The sequence below is a fragment of the Ambystoma mexicanum genome, chromosome 13, assembly GCF_040938575.1.
Source record: "Ambystoma mexicanum isolate Mex_15411 chromosome 13, UKY_AmexF1_1, whole genome shotgun sequence".
Taxonomy (NCBI): Eukaryota; Metazoa; Chordata; class Amphibia; order Caudata; family Ambystomatidae; genus Ambystoma; species Ambystoma mexicanum.
This window is the reverse complement of record NC_090938.1, coordinates 792,624,202-792,636,692: the sequence shown is the minus strand read 5'-3', so window position 1 is coordinate 792,636,692 and position 12,491 is coordinate 792,624,202. Positions and strand designations below refer to the sequence as shown.

General features: G+C 47.5%; 1 protein-coding gene across 2 annotated transcripts in view; it reads right to left on the bottom strand.

Moving 5' to 3' along the window:
* The window catches only part of LOC138521991 (uncharacterized), a 523,182-nt gene that overhangs the window by 175,077 nt on the left and 335,614 nt on the right, over positions 1 to 12,491 (bottom strand). The gene's annotated exons all lie outside the window — the stretch shown is intronic.

Genomic DNA, 12,491 nt, shown 5'->3' with positions numbered 1-12,491 from the left:
CGCCCAGTGGGATGGGTGGCTTTCTTAGTTACATGCCATCATTTAACCTACGCCCAGTGGGATGGGTGGCTTTCTTAGTTACATGGCATCATTTAACCTACGCCCAGTGGGATGGGTGGCTTTCTTAGTTACATGCCATCATTTAACCTACGCCCAGTGGGATGGGTGGCTTTCTTAGTTACATGGCATCATTTAACCTACGCCCAGTGGGATGGGTGGCTTTCTTAGTTACATGGCATCATTTAACCTATGCCCAGTGGGATGGGTGGCGTTCTTATTTACATGGCATCATTTAACCTACGCCCAGTGGGATGGGTGGCTTTCTTAGTTACATGGCATCATTTAACCTACGCCCAGTGGGATAGGTGGCTTTCTTAGTTACATGGCATCATTTAACCTACGCCTAGTGGGATGGGTGGCGTTCTTATTTATATGGCATCATTTAACCTACGCCCAGTGGGATGGGTGGCTTTCTTAGTTACATGGCATCATTTAACCTACGCCCAGTGGGATGGGTGGCTTTCTTAGTTACATGGCATCATTTAACCTACGCCCAGTGGGATGGGTGGCTTTCTTAGTTACATGGCATCATTTAACCTACGCCCAGTGGGATGGGTGGCTTTCTTAGTTACATGACATCATTTAACCTACGCCCAGTGGGATGGGTGGCATTCTTATTTACATGGCATCATTTAACCTACGACCAGTGGGATGGGTGGCTTTCATAGTTACATGGCATCATTTAACCTACGCCCAGTGGGATGGGTGGCTTTCTTAGTTACATGCCATCATTTAACCTACGCCCAGTGGGATGGGTGGCTTTCTTAGTTACATGGCATCATTTAACCTACGCCCAGTGGGATGGGTGGCTTTCTTAGTTACATGGCATCATTTAACCTACGCCCAGTGGGATGGGTGGCTTTCTTAGTTACATGGCATCACTTAACCTACGCCCAGTGGGATGGGTGGCTTTCTTAGTTACATGGCATCATTTAACCTACGCCCAGTGGGATGGGTGGCTTTCTTAGTTACATGGCATCACTTAACCTACGCCCAGTGGGATGGGTGGCTTTCTTAGTTACATGGCATCATTTAACCTATACCTAACCTAGTGGGATGGGTGGCTTTCTTAGTTACATGGCATCATTTAACCTACGCCCAGTGGGATGGGTGGCTTTCTTAGTTACATGGCATCATTGAACCTACGCCCAGTGGGATGGGTGGCTTTCTTAGTTACATGGCATCATTTAACCTACGCCCAGTGGGATGGGTGGCTTTCTTAGTTACATGGCATCATTTAACCTATGCCCAGTGGGATGGGTGGCGTTCTTATTTATATGGCATCATTTAACCTACGCCCAGTGGGATGGGTGGCTTTCTTAGTTACATGGCATCATTTAACCTACGCCCAGTGGATGAGTGGCTTTCTTAGTTACATGGCATCATTTAACCTACGCCCAGTGGGATGGGTGGCGTTCTTATTTATATGGCATCATTTAACCTACGCCCAGTGGGATGGGTGGCTTTCTTAGTTACATGGCATCATTTAACCTACGCCCAGTGGGATGGGTGGCTTTCTTAGTTACATGGCATCACTTAACCTACGCCCAGTGGGATGGGTGGCTTTCTTAGTTACATGGCATCATTTAACCTACGCCCAGTGGGATGGGTGGCTTTCTTAGTTACATGGCATCATTTAACCTACGCCCAGTGGGATGGGTGGCTTTCTTAGTTACATGGCATCATTTAACCTACGCCCAGTGGGATGGGTGGCTTTCTTAGTTACATGGCATCATTTAACCTACGCCTAGTGGGATGGGTGGCGTTCTTATTTATATGGCATCATTTAACCTACGCCCAGTGGGATGGGTGGCTTTCTTAGTTACATGGCATCATTTAACCTACGCCCAGTGGGATGGGTGGCTTTCTTAGTTACATGGCATCATTTAACCTACGCCCAGTGGGATGGGTGGCTTTCTTAGTTACATGGCATCATTTAACCTACGCCCAGTGGGATGGGTGGCTTTCTTAGTTACATGACATCATTTAACCTACGCCCAGTGGGATGGGTGGCTTTCTTAGTTACATGGCATTATTTAACCTACGCCCAGTGGGATGGGTGGCTTTCTTAGTTACATGGCATCATTTAACCTACGCCCAGTGGGATGGGTGGCTTTCTTAGTTACATGGCATCATTTAACCTACACCTGATGGGATGGGTGGCTTTCTTAGTTACGTGGCATCATTTAACCTACGCCCAGTGGGATGGGTGGCTTTCTTAGTTACGTGGCATCATTTAACCTACGCCCAGTGGGATGGGTGGCTTTCTTAGTTACGTGGCATCATTTAACCTACGCCCAGTGGGATGGGTGGCTTTCTTAGTAGCGTGGCATCATTTAACCTACGCCCAGTGGGATGGGTGGCTTTCTTAGTTACGTGGCATCATTTAAGCTACGCCCAGTGGGATGGGTGGCTTTCTTAGTTACGTGGCATCACTTAACCTACGCCCAGTGGGATGGGTGGCTTTCTTAGTAGCGTGGCATCATTTAACCTACGCCCAGTGGGATGGGTGGCTTTCTTAGTTACGTGGCATCATTTAACCTACGCCCAGTGGGATGGGTGGCTTTCTTAGTTACGTGGCATCACTTAACCTACGCCCAGTGGGATGGGTGGCTTTCTTAGTTACGTGGCATCATTTAACCTACGACCAGTGGGATGGGTGGCTTTCTTAGTAGCATGGCATCATTTAACCTACGCCCAGTGGGATGGGTGGCTTTCTTAGTTACATGGCATCATTTAACCTACGCCCAGTGGGATGGGTGGCTTTCTTAGTTACATGCCATCATTTAACCTACGCCCAGTGGGATGGGTGGCTTTCTTAGTTACATGGCATCATTTAACCTACGCCCAGTGGGATGGGTGGCTTTCTTAGTTACATGCCATCATTTAACCTACGCCCAGTGGGATGGGTGGCTTTCTTAGTTACATGGCATCATTTAACCTACGCCCAGTGGGATGGGTGGCTTTCTTAGTTACATGGCATCATTTAACCTATGCCCAGTGGGATGGGTGGCGTTCTTATTTACATGGCATCATTTAACCTACGCCCAGTGGGATGGGTGGCTTTCTTAGTTACATGGCATCATTTAACCTACGCCCAGTGGATGAGTGGCTTTCTTAGTTACATGGCATCATTTAACCTACGCCCAGTGGGATGGGTGGCTTTCTTAGTTACATGGCATCATTTAACCTATGCCCAGTGGGATGGGTGGCGTTCTTATTTATATGGCATCATTTAACCTACGCCCAGTGGGATGGGTGGCTTTCTTAGTTACATGGCATCATTTAACCTACGCCCAGTGGATGAGTGGCTTTCTTAGTTACATGGCATCATTTAACCTATACCTAACCTAGTGGGATGGGTGGCTTTCTTAGTTACATGGCATCATTTAACCTACGCCCAGTGGGATGGGTGGCTTTCTTAGTTACATGGCATCATTGAACCTACGCCCAGTGGGATGGGTGGCTTTCTTAGTTACATGGCATCATTTAACCTACGCCCAGTGGGATGGGTGGCTTTCTTAGTTACATGGCATCATTTAACCTACGCCCAGTGGGATGGGTGGCTTTCTTAGTTACATGGCATCATTTAACCTACGCCCAGTGGGATGGGGGGCGTTCTTATTTATATGGCATCATTTAACCTACGCCCAGTGGGATGGGTGGCTTTCTTAGTTACATGGCATCATTTAACCTACGCCCAGTGGATGAGTGGCTTTCTTAGTTACATGGCATCATTTAACCTACGCCCAGTGGGATGGGTGGCGTTCTTATTTATATGGCATCATTTAACCTACGCCCAGTGGGATGGGTGGCTTTCTTAGTTACATGGCATCATTTAACCTACGCCCAGTGGGATGGGTGGCTTTCTTAGTTACATGGCATCACATAACCTACGCCCAGTGGGATGGGTGGCTTTCTTAGTTACATGGCATCATTTAACCTACGCCCAGTGGGATGGGTGGCTTTCTTAGTTACATGGCATCATTTAACCTACGCCCAGTGGGATGGGTGGCTTTCTTAGTTACATGGCATCATTTAACCTACGCCCAGTGGGATAGGTGGCTTTCTTAGTTACATGGCATCATTTAACCTACGCCTAGTGGGATGGGTGGCGTTCTTATTTATATGGCATCATTTAACCTACGCCCAGTGGGATGGGTGGCTTTCTTAGTTACATGGCATCATTTAACCTACGCCCAGTGGGATGGGTGGCTTTCTTAGTTACATGGCATCATTTAACCTACGCCCAGTGGGATGGGTGGCTTTCTTATTTACATGACATCATTTAACCTACGCCCAGTGGGATGGGTGGCATTCTTATTTACATGGCATCATTTAACCTACGACCAGTGGGATGGGTGGCTTTCTTAGTTACATGGCATCATTTAACCTACGCCCAGTGGGATGGGTGGCTTTCTTAGTTACATGCCATCATTTAACCTACGCCCAGTGGGATGGGTGGCTTTCTTAGTTACATGGCATCATTTAACCTACGCCCAGTGGGATGGGTGGCTTTCTTAGTTACATGGCATCATTTAACCTACGCCCAGTGGGATGGGTGGCTTTCTTAGTTACATGGCATCACTTAACCTACGCCCAGTGGGATGGGTGGCTTTCTTAGTTACATGGCATCATTTAACCTACGCCCAGTGGGATGGGTGGCTTTCTTAGTTACATGGCATCACTTAACCTACGCCCAGTGGGATGGGTGGCTTTCTTAGTTACATGGCATCATTTAACCTACGCCCAGTGGGATGGGTGGCTTTCTTAGTTACATGGCATCACTTAACCTACGCCCAGTGGGATGGGTGGCTTTCTTAGTTACATGGCATCATTTAACCTATACCTAACCTAGTGGGATGGGTGGCTTTCTTAGTTACATGGCATCATTTAACCTACGCCCAGTGGGATGGGTGGCTTTCTTAGTTACATGGCATCATTGAACCTACGCCCAGTGGGATGGGTGGCTTTCTTAGTTACATGGCATCATTTAACCTACGCCCAGTGGGATGGGTGGCTTTCTTAGTTACATGGCATCATTTAACCTACGCCCAGTGGGATGGGTGGCTTTCTTAGTTACATGGCATCATTTAACCTATGCCCAGTGGGATGGGTGGCGTTCTTATTTATATGGCATCATTTAACCTACGCCCAGTGGGATGGGTGGCTTTCTTAGTTACATGGCATCATTTAACCTACGCCCAGTGGATGAGTGGCTTTCTTAGTTACATGGCATCATTTAACCTACGCCCAGTGGGATGGGTGGCGTTCTTATTTATATGGCATCATTTAACCTACGCCCAGTGGGATGGGTGGCTTTCTTAGTTACATGGCATCATTTAACCTACGCCCAGTGGGATGGGTGGCTTTCTTAGTTACATGGCATCACTTAACCTACGCCCAGTGGGATGGGTGGCTTTCTTAGTTACATGGCATCATTTAACCTACGCCCAGTGGGATGGGTGGCTTTCTTAGTTACATGGCATCATTTAACCTACGCCCAGTGGGATGGGTGGCTTTCTTAGTTACATGGCATCATTTAACCTACGCCCAGTGGGATGGGTGGCTTTCTTAGTTACATGGCATCATTTAACCTACGCCTAGTGGGATGGGTGGCGTTCTTATTTATATGGCATCATTTAACCTACGCCCAGTGGGATGGGTGGCTTTCTTAGTTACATGGCATCATTTAACCTACGCCCAGTGGGATGGGTGGCTTTCTTAGTTACATGGCATCATTTAACCTACGCCCAGTGGGATGGGTGGCTTTCTTAGTTACATGGCATAATTTAACCTACGCCCAGTGGGATGGGTGGCTTTCTTAGTTACATGACATCATTTAACCTACGCCCAGTGGGATGGGTGGCTTTCTTAGTTACATGGCATTATTTAACCTACGCCCAGTGGGATGGGTGGCTTTCTTAGTTACATGGCATCATTTAACCTACGCCCAGTGGGATGGGTGGCTTTCTTAGTTACATGGCATCATTTAACCTACACCTGATGGGATGGGTGGCTTTCTTAGTTACGTGGCATCATTTAACCTACGCCCAGTGGGATGGGTGGCTTTCTTAGTTACATGGCATCATTTAACCTACGCCCAGTGGGATGGGTGGCTTTCTTAGTTACATGCCATCATTTAACCTACGCCCAGTGGGATGGGTGGCTTTCTTAGTTACATGGCATCATTTAACCTACGCCCAGTGGGATGGGTGGCTTTCTTAGTTACATGCCATCATTTAACCTACGCCCAGTGGGATGGGTGGCTTTCTTAGTTACATGGCATCATTTAACCTACGCCCAGTGGGATGGGTGGCTTTCTTAGTTACATGGCATCATTTAACCTATGCCCAGTGGGATGGGTGGCGTTCTTATTTATATGGCATCATTTAACCTACGCCCAGTGGGATGGGTGGCTTTCTTAGTTACATGGCATCATTTAACCTACGCCCAGTGGATGAGTGGCTTTCTTAGTTACATGGCATCATTTAACCTACGCCCAGTGGGATGGGTGGCTTTCTTAGTTACATGGCATCATTTAACCTATGCCCAGTGGGATGGGTGGCGTTCTTATTTATATGGCATCATTTAACCTACGCCCAGTGGGATGGGTGGCTTTCTTAGTTACATGGCATCATTTAACCTACGCCCAGTGGATGAGTGGCTTTCTTAGTTACATGGCATCATTTAACCTACGCCCAGTGGGATGGGTGGCGTTCTTATTTATATGGCATCATTTAACCTACGCCCAGTGGGATGGGTGGCTTTCTTAGTTACATGGCATCATTTAACCTACGCCCAGTGGGATGGGTGGCTTTCTTAGTTACATGGCATCACTTAACCTACGCCCAGTGGGATGGGTGGCTTTCTTAGTTACATGGCATCATTTAACCTACGCCCAGTGGGATGGGTGGCTTTCTTAGTTACATGGCATCATTTAACCTACGCCCAGTGGGATGGGTGGCTTTCTTAGTTACATGGCATCATTTAACCTACGCCCAGTGGGATGGGTGGCTTTCTTAGTTACATGGCATCATTTAACCTACGCCTAGTGGGATGGGTGGCGTTCTTATTTATATGGCATCATTTAACCTACGCCCAGTGGATGAGTGGCTTTCTTAGTTACATGGCATCATTTAACCTACGCCCAGTGGGATGGGTGGCGTTCTTATTTATATGGCATCATTTAACCTACGCCCAGTGGGATGGGTGGCTTTCTTAGTTACATGGCATCATTTAACCTACGCCCAGTGGGATGGGTGGCTTTCTTAGTTACATGGCATCACATAACCTACGCCCAGTGGGATGGGTGGCTTTCTTAGTTACATGGCATCATTTAACCTACGCCCAGTGGGATGGGTGGCTTTCTTAGTTACATGGCATCATTTAACCTACGCCCAGTGGGATGGGTGGCTTTCTTAGTTACATGGCATCATTTAACCTACGCCCAGTGGGATGGGTGGCTTTCTTAGTTACATGACATCATTTAACCTACGCCCAGTGGGATGGGTGGCTTTCTTAGTTACATGGCATTATTTAACCTACGCCCAGTGGGATGGGTGGCTTTCTTAGTTACATGGCATCATTTAACCTATGCCCAGTGGGATGGGTGGCTTTCTTAGTTACATGGCATCATTTAACCTACACCTGATGGGATGGGTGGCTTTCTTAGTTACATGGCATCATTTAACCTACGCCCAGTGGGATGGGTGGCTTTCTTAGTTACGTGGCATCATTTAACCTACGCCCAGTGGGATGGGTGGCTTTCTTAGTAGCGTGGCATCATTTAACCTACGCCCAGTGGGATGGGTGGCTTTCTTAGTTACGTGGCATCATTTAACCTACGCCCAGTGGGATGGGTGGCTTTCTTAGTTACATGGCATCATTTAACCTACGCCCAGTGGGATGGGTGGCTTTCTTAGTTACATGGCATCATTTAACCTACGCCCAGTGGGATGGGTGGCTTTCTTAGTTACATGGCATCACTTAACCTACGCCCAGTGGGATGGGTGGCTTTCTTAGTTACATGGCATCACTTAACCTACGCCCAGTGGGATGGGTGGCTTTCTTAGTTACATGGCATCACTTAACCTACGCCCAGTGGGATGGGTGGCTTTCTTAGTTACATGGCATCATTTAACCTATACCTAACCTAGTGGGATGGGTGGCTTTCTTAGTTACATGGCATCATTTAACCTACGCCCAGTGGGATGGGTGGCTTTCTTAGTTACATGGCATCATTGAACCTACGCCCAGTGGGATGGGTGGCTTTCTTAGTTACATGGCATCATTTAACCTACGCCCAGTGGGATGGGTGGCTTTCTTAGTTACATGGCATCATTTAACCTACGCCCAGTGGGATGGGTGGCTTTCTTAGTTACATGGCATCATTTAACCTACGCCCAGTGGGATGGGGGGCGTTCTTATTTATATGGCATCATTTAACCTACGCCCAGTGGGATGGGTGGCTTTCTTAGTTACATGGCATCATTTAACCTACGCCCAGTGGATGAGTGGCTTTCTTAGTTACATGGCATCATTTAACCTACGCCCAGTGGGATGGGTGGCGTTCTTATTTATATGGCATCATTTAACCTACGCCCAGTGGGATGGGTGGCTTTCTTAGTTACATGGCATCATTTAACCTACGCCCAGTGGGATGGGTGGCTTTCTTAGTTACATGGCATCACATAACCTACGCCCAGTGGGATGGGTGGCTTTCTTAGTTACATGGCATCATTTAACCTACGCCCAGTGGGATGGGTGGCTTTCTTAGTTACATGGCATCATTTAACCTACGCCCAGTGGGATGGGTGGCTTTCTTAGTTACATGGCATCATTTAACCTACGCCCAGTGGGATGGGTGGCTTTCTTAGTTACATGACATCATTTAACCTACGCCCAGTGGGATGGGTGGCTTTCTTAGTTACATGGCATTATTTAACCTACGCCCAGTGGGATGGGTGGCTTTCTTAGTTACATGGCATCATTTAACCTATGCCCAGTGGGATGGGTGGCTTTCTTAGTTACATGGCATCATTTAACCTACACCTGATGGGATGGGTGGCTTTCTTAGTTACATGGCATCATTTAACCTACGCCCAGTGGGATGGGTGGCTTTCTTAGTTACGTGGCATCATTTAACCTACGCCCAGTGGGATGGGTGGCTTTCTTAGTAGCGTGGCATCATTTAACCTACGCCCAGTGGGATGGGTGGCTTTCTTAGTTACGTGGCATCATTTAACCTACGCCCAGTGGGATGGGTGGCTTTCTTAGTTACATGCCATCATTTAACCTACGCCCAGTGGGATGGGTGGCGTTCTTATTTACATGGCATCATTTAACCTACGACCAGTGGGATGGGTGGCTTTCTTAGTTACATGGCATCATTTAACCTACACCCAGTGGGATGGGTGGCTTTCTTAGTTACATGCCATCATTTAACCTACGCCCAGTGGGATGGGTGGCTTTCTTAGTTACATGGCATCATTTAACCTACGCCCAGTGGGATGGGTGGCTTTCTTAGTTACATGGCATCATTTAACCTACGCCCAGTGGGATGGGTGGCTTTCTTAGTTACATGGCATCACTTAACCTACGCCCAGTGGGATGGGTGGCTTTCTTAGTTACATGGCATCACTTAACCTACGCCCAGTGGGATGGGTGGCTTTCTTAGTTACATGGCATCACTTAACCTACGCCCAGTGGGATGGGTGGCTTTCTTAGTTACATGGCATCATTTAACCTATACCTAACCTAGTGGGATGGGTGGCTTTCTTAGTTACATGGCATCATTTAACCTACGCCCAGTGGGATGGGTGGCTTTCTTAGTTACATGGCATCATTGAACCTACGCCCAGTGGGATGGGTGGCTTTCTTAGTTACATGGCATCATTTAACCTACGCCCAGTGGGATGGGTGGCTTTCTTAGTTACATGGCATCATTTAACCTACGCCCAGTGGGATGGGTGGCTTTCTTAGTTACATGGCATCATTTAACCTACGCCCAGTGGGATGGGGGGCGTTCTTATTTATATGGCATCATTTAACCTACGCCCAGTGGGATGGGTGGCTTTCTTAGTTACATGGCATCATTTAACCTACGCCCAGTGGATGAGTGGCTTTCTTAGTTACATGGCATCATTTAACCTACGCCCAGTGGGATGGGTGGCGTTCTTATTTATATGGCATCATTTAACCTACGCCCAGTGGGATGGGTGGCTTTCTTAGTTACATGGCATCATTTAACCTACGCCCAGTGGGATGGGTGGCTTTCTTAGTTACATGGCATCACATAACCTACGCCCAGTGGGATGGGTGGCTTTCTTAGTTACATGGCATCATTTAACCTACGCCCAGTGGGATGGGTGGCTTTCTTAGTTACATGGCATCATTTAACCTACGCCCAGTGGGATGGGTGGCTTTCTTAGTTACATGGCATCATTTAACCTACGCCCAGTGGGATAGGTGGCTTTCTTAGTTACATGGCATCATTTAACCTACGCCTAGTGGGATGGGTGGCGTTCTTATTTATATGGCATCATTTAACCTACGCCCAGTGGGATGGGTGGCTTTCTTAGTTACATGGCATCATTTAACCTACGCCCAGTGGGATGGGTGGCTTTCTTAGTTACATGGCATCATTTAACCTACGCCCAGTGGGATGGGTGGCTTTCTTAGTTACATGGCATCATTTAACCTACGCCCAGTGGGATGGGTGGCTTTCTTATTTACATGACATCATTTAACCTACGCCCAGTGGGATGGGTGGCATTCTTATTTACATGGCATCATTTAACCTACGACCAGTGGGATGGGTGGCTTTCTTAGTTACATGGCATCATTTAACCTACGCCCAGTGGGATGGGTGGCTTTCTTAGTTACATGCCATCATTTAACCTACGCCCAGTGGGATGGGTGGCTTTCTTAGTTACATGGCATCATTTAACCTACGCCCAGTGGGATGGGTGGCTTTCTTAGTTACATGGCATCATTTAACCTACGCCCAGTGGGATGGGTGGCTTTCTTAGTTACATGGCATCACTTAACCTACGCCCAGTGGGATGGGTGGCTTTCTTAGTTACATGGCATCATTTAACCTACGCCCAGTGGGATGGGTGGCTTTCTTAGTTACATGGCATCACTTAACCTACGCCCAGTGGGATGGGTGGCTTTCTTAGTTACATGGCATCATTTAACCTATACCTAACCTAGTGGGATGGGTGGCTTTCTTAGTTACATGGCATCATTTAACCTACGCCCAGTGGGATGGGTGGCTTTCTTAGTTACATGGCATCATTGAACCTACGCCCAGTGGGATGGGTGGCTTTCTTAGTTACATGGCATCATTTAACCTACGCCCAGTGGGATGGGTGGCTTTCTTAGTTACATGGCATCATTTAACCTATGCCCAGTGGGATGGGTGGCTTTCTTAGTTACATGGCATCATTTAACCTATGCCCAGTGGGATGGGTGGCGTTCTTATTTATATGGCATCATTTAACCTACGCCCAGTGGGATGGGTGGCTTTCTTAGTTACATGGCATCATTTAACCTACGCCCAGTGGATGAGTGGCTTTCTTAGTTACATGGCATCATTTAACCTACGCCCAGTGGGATGGGTGGCGTTCTTATTTATATGGCATCATTTAACCTACGCCCAGTGGGATGGGTGGCTTTCTTAGTTACATGGCATCACTTAACCTACGCCCAGTGGGATGGGTGGCTTTCTTAGTTACATGGCATCATTTAACCTACGCCCAGTGGGATGGGTGGCTTTCTTAGTTACATGGCATCATTTAACCTACGCCCAGTGGGATGGGTGGCTTTCTTAGTTACATGGCATCATTTAACCTACGCCCAGTGGGATGGGTGGCTTTCTTAGTTACATGGCATCATTTAACCTACGCCCAGTGGGATGGGTGGCTTTCTTAGTTACATGGCATCATTTAACCTACGCCTAGTGGGATGGGTGGCGTTCTTATTTATATGGCATCATTTAACCTACGCCCAGTGGGATGGGTGGCTTTCTTAGTTACATGGCATCATTTAACCTACGCCCAGTGGGATGGGTGGCTTTCTTAGTTACATGGCATCATTTAACCTACGCCCAGTGGGATGGGTGGCTTTCTTAGTTACATGGCATCATTTAACCTACGCCCAGTGGGATGGGTGGCTTTCTTAGTTACATGGCATTATTTAACCTACGCCCAGTGGGATGGGTGGCTTTCTTAGTTACATGGCATCATTTAACCTACGCCCAGTGGGATGGGTGGCTTTCTTAGTTACCTGGCATCATTTAACCTACACCTGATGGGATGGGTGGCTTTCTTAGTTACGTGGCATCATTTAACCTACACCTGATGGGATGGGTGGCTTTCTTAGTTACGTGGCATCATTTAACCTACGCCCAGTGGGATGGGTGGCTT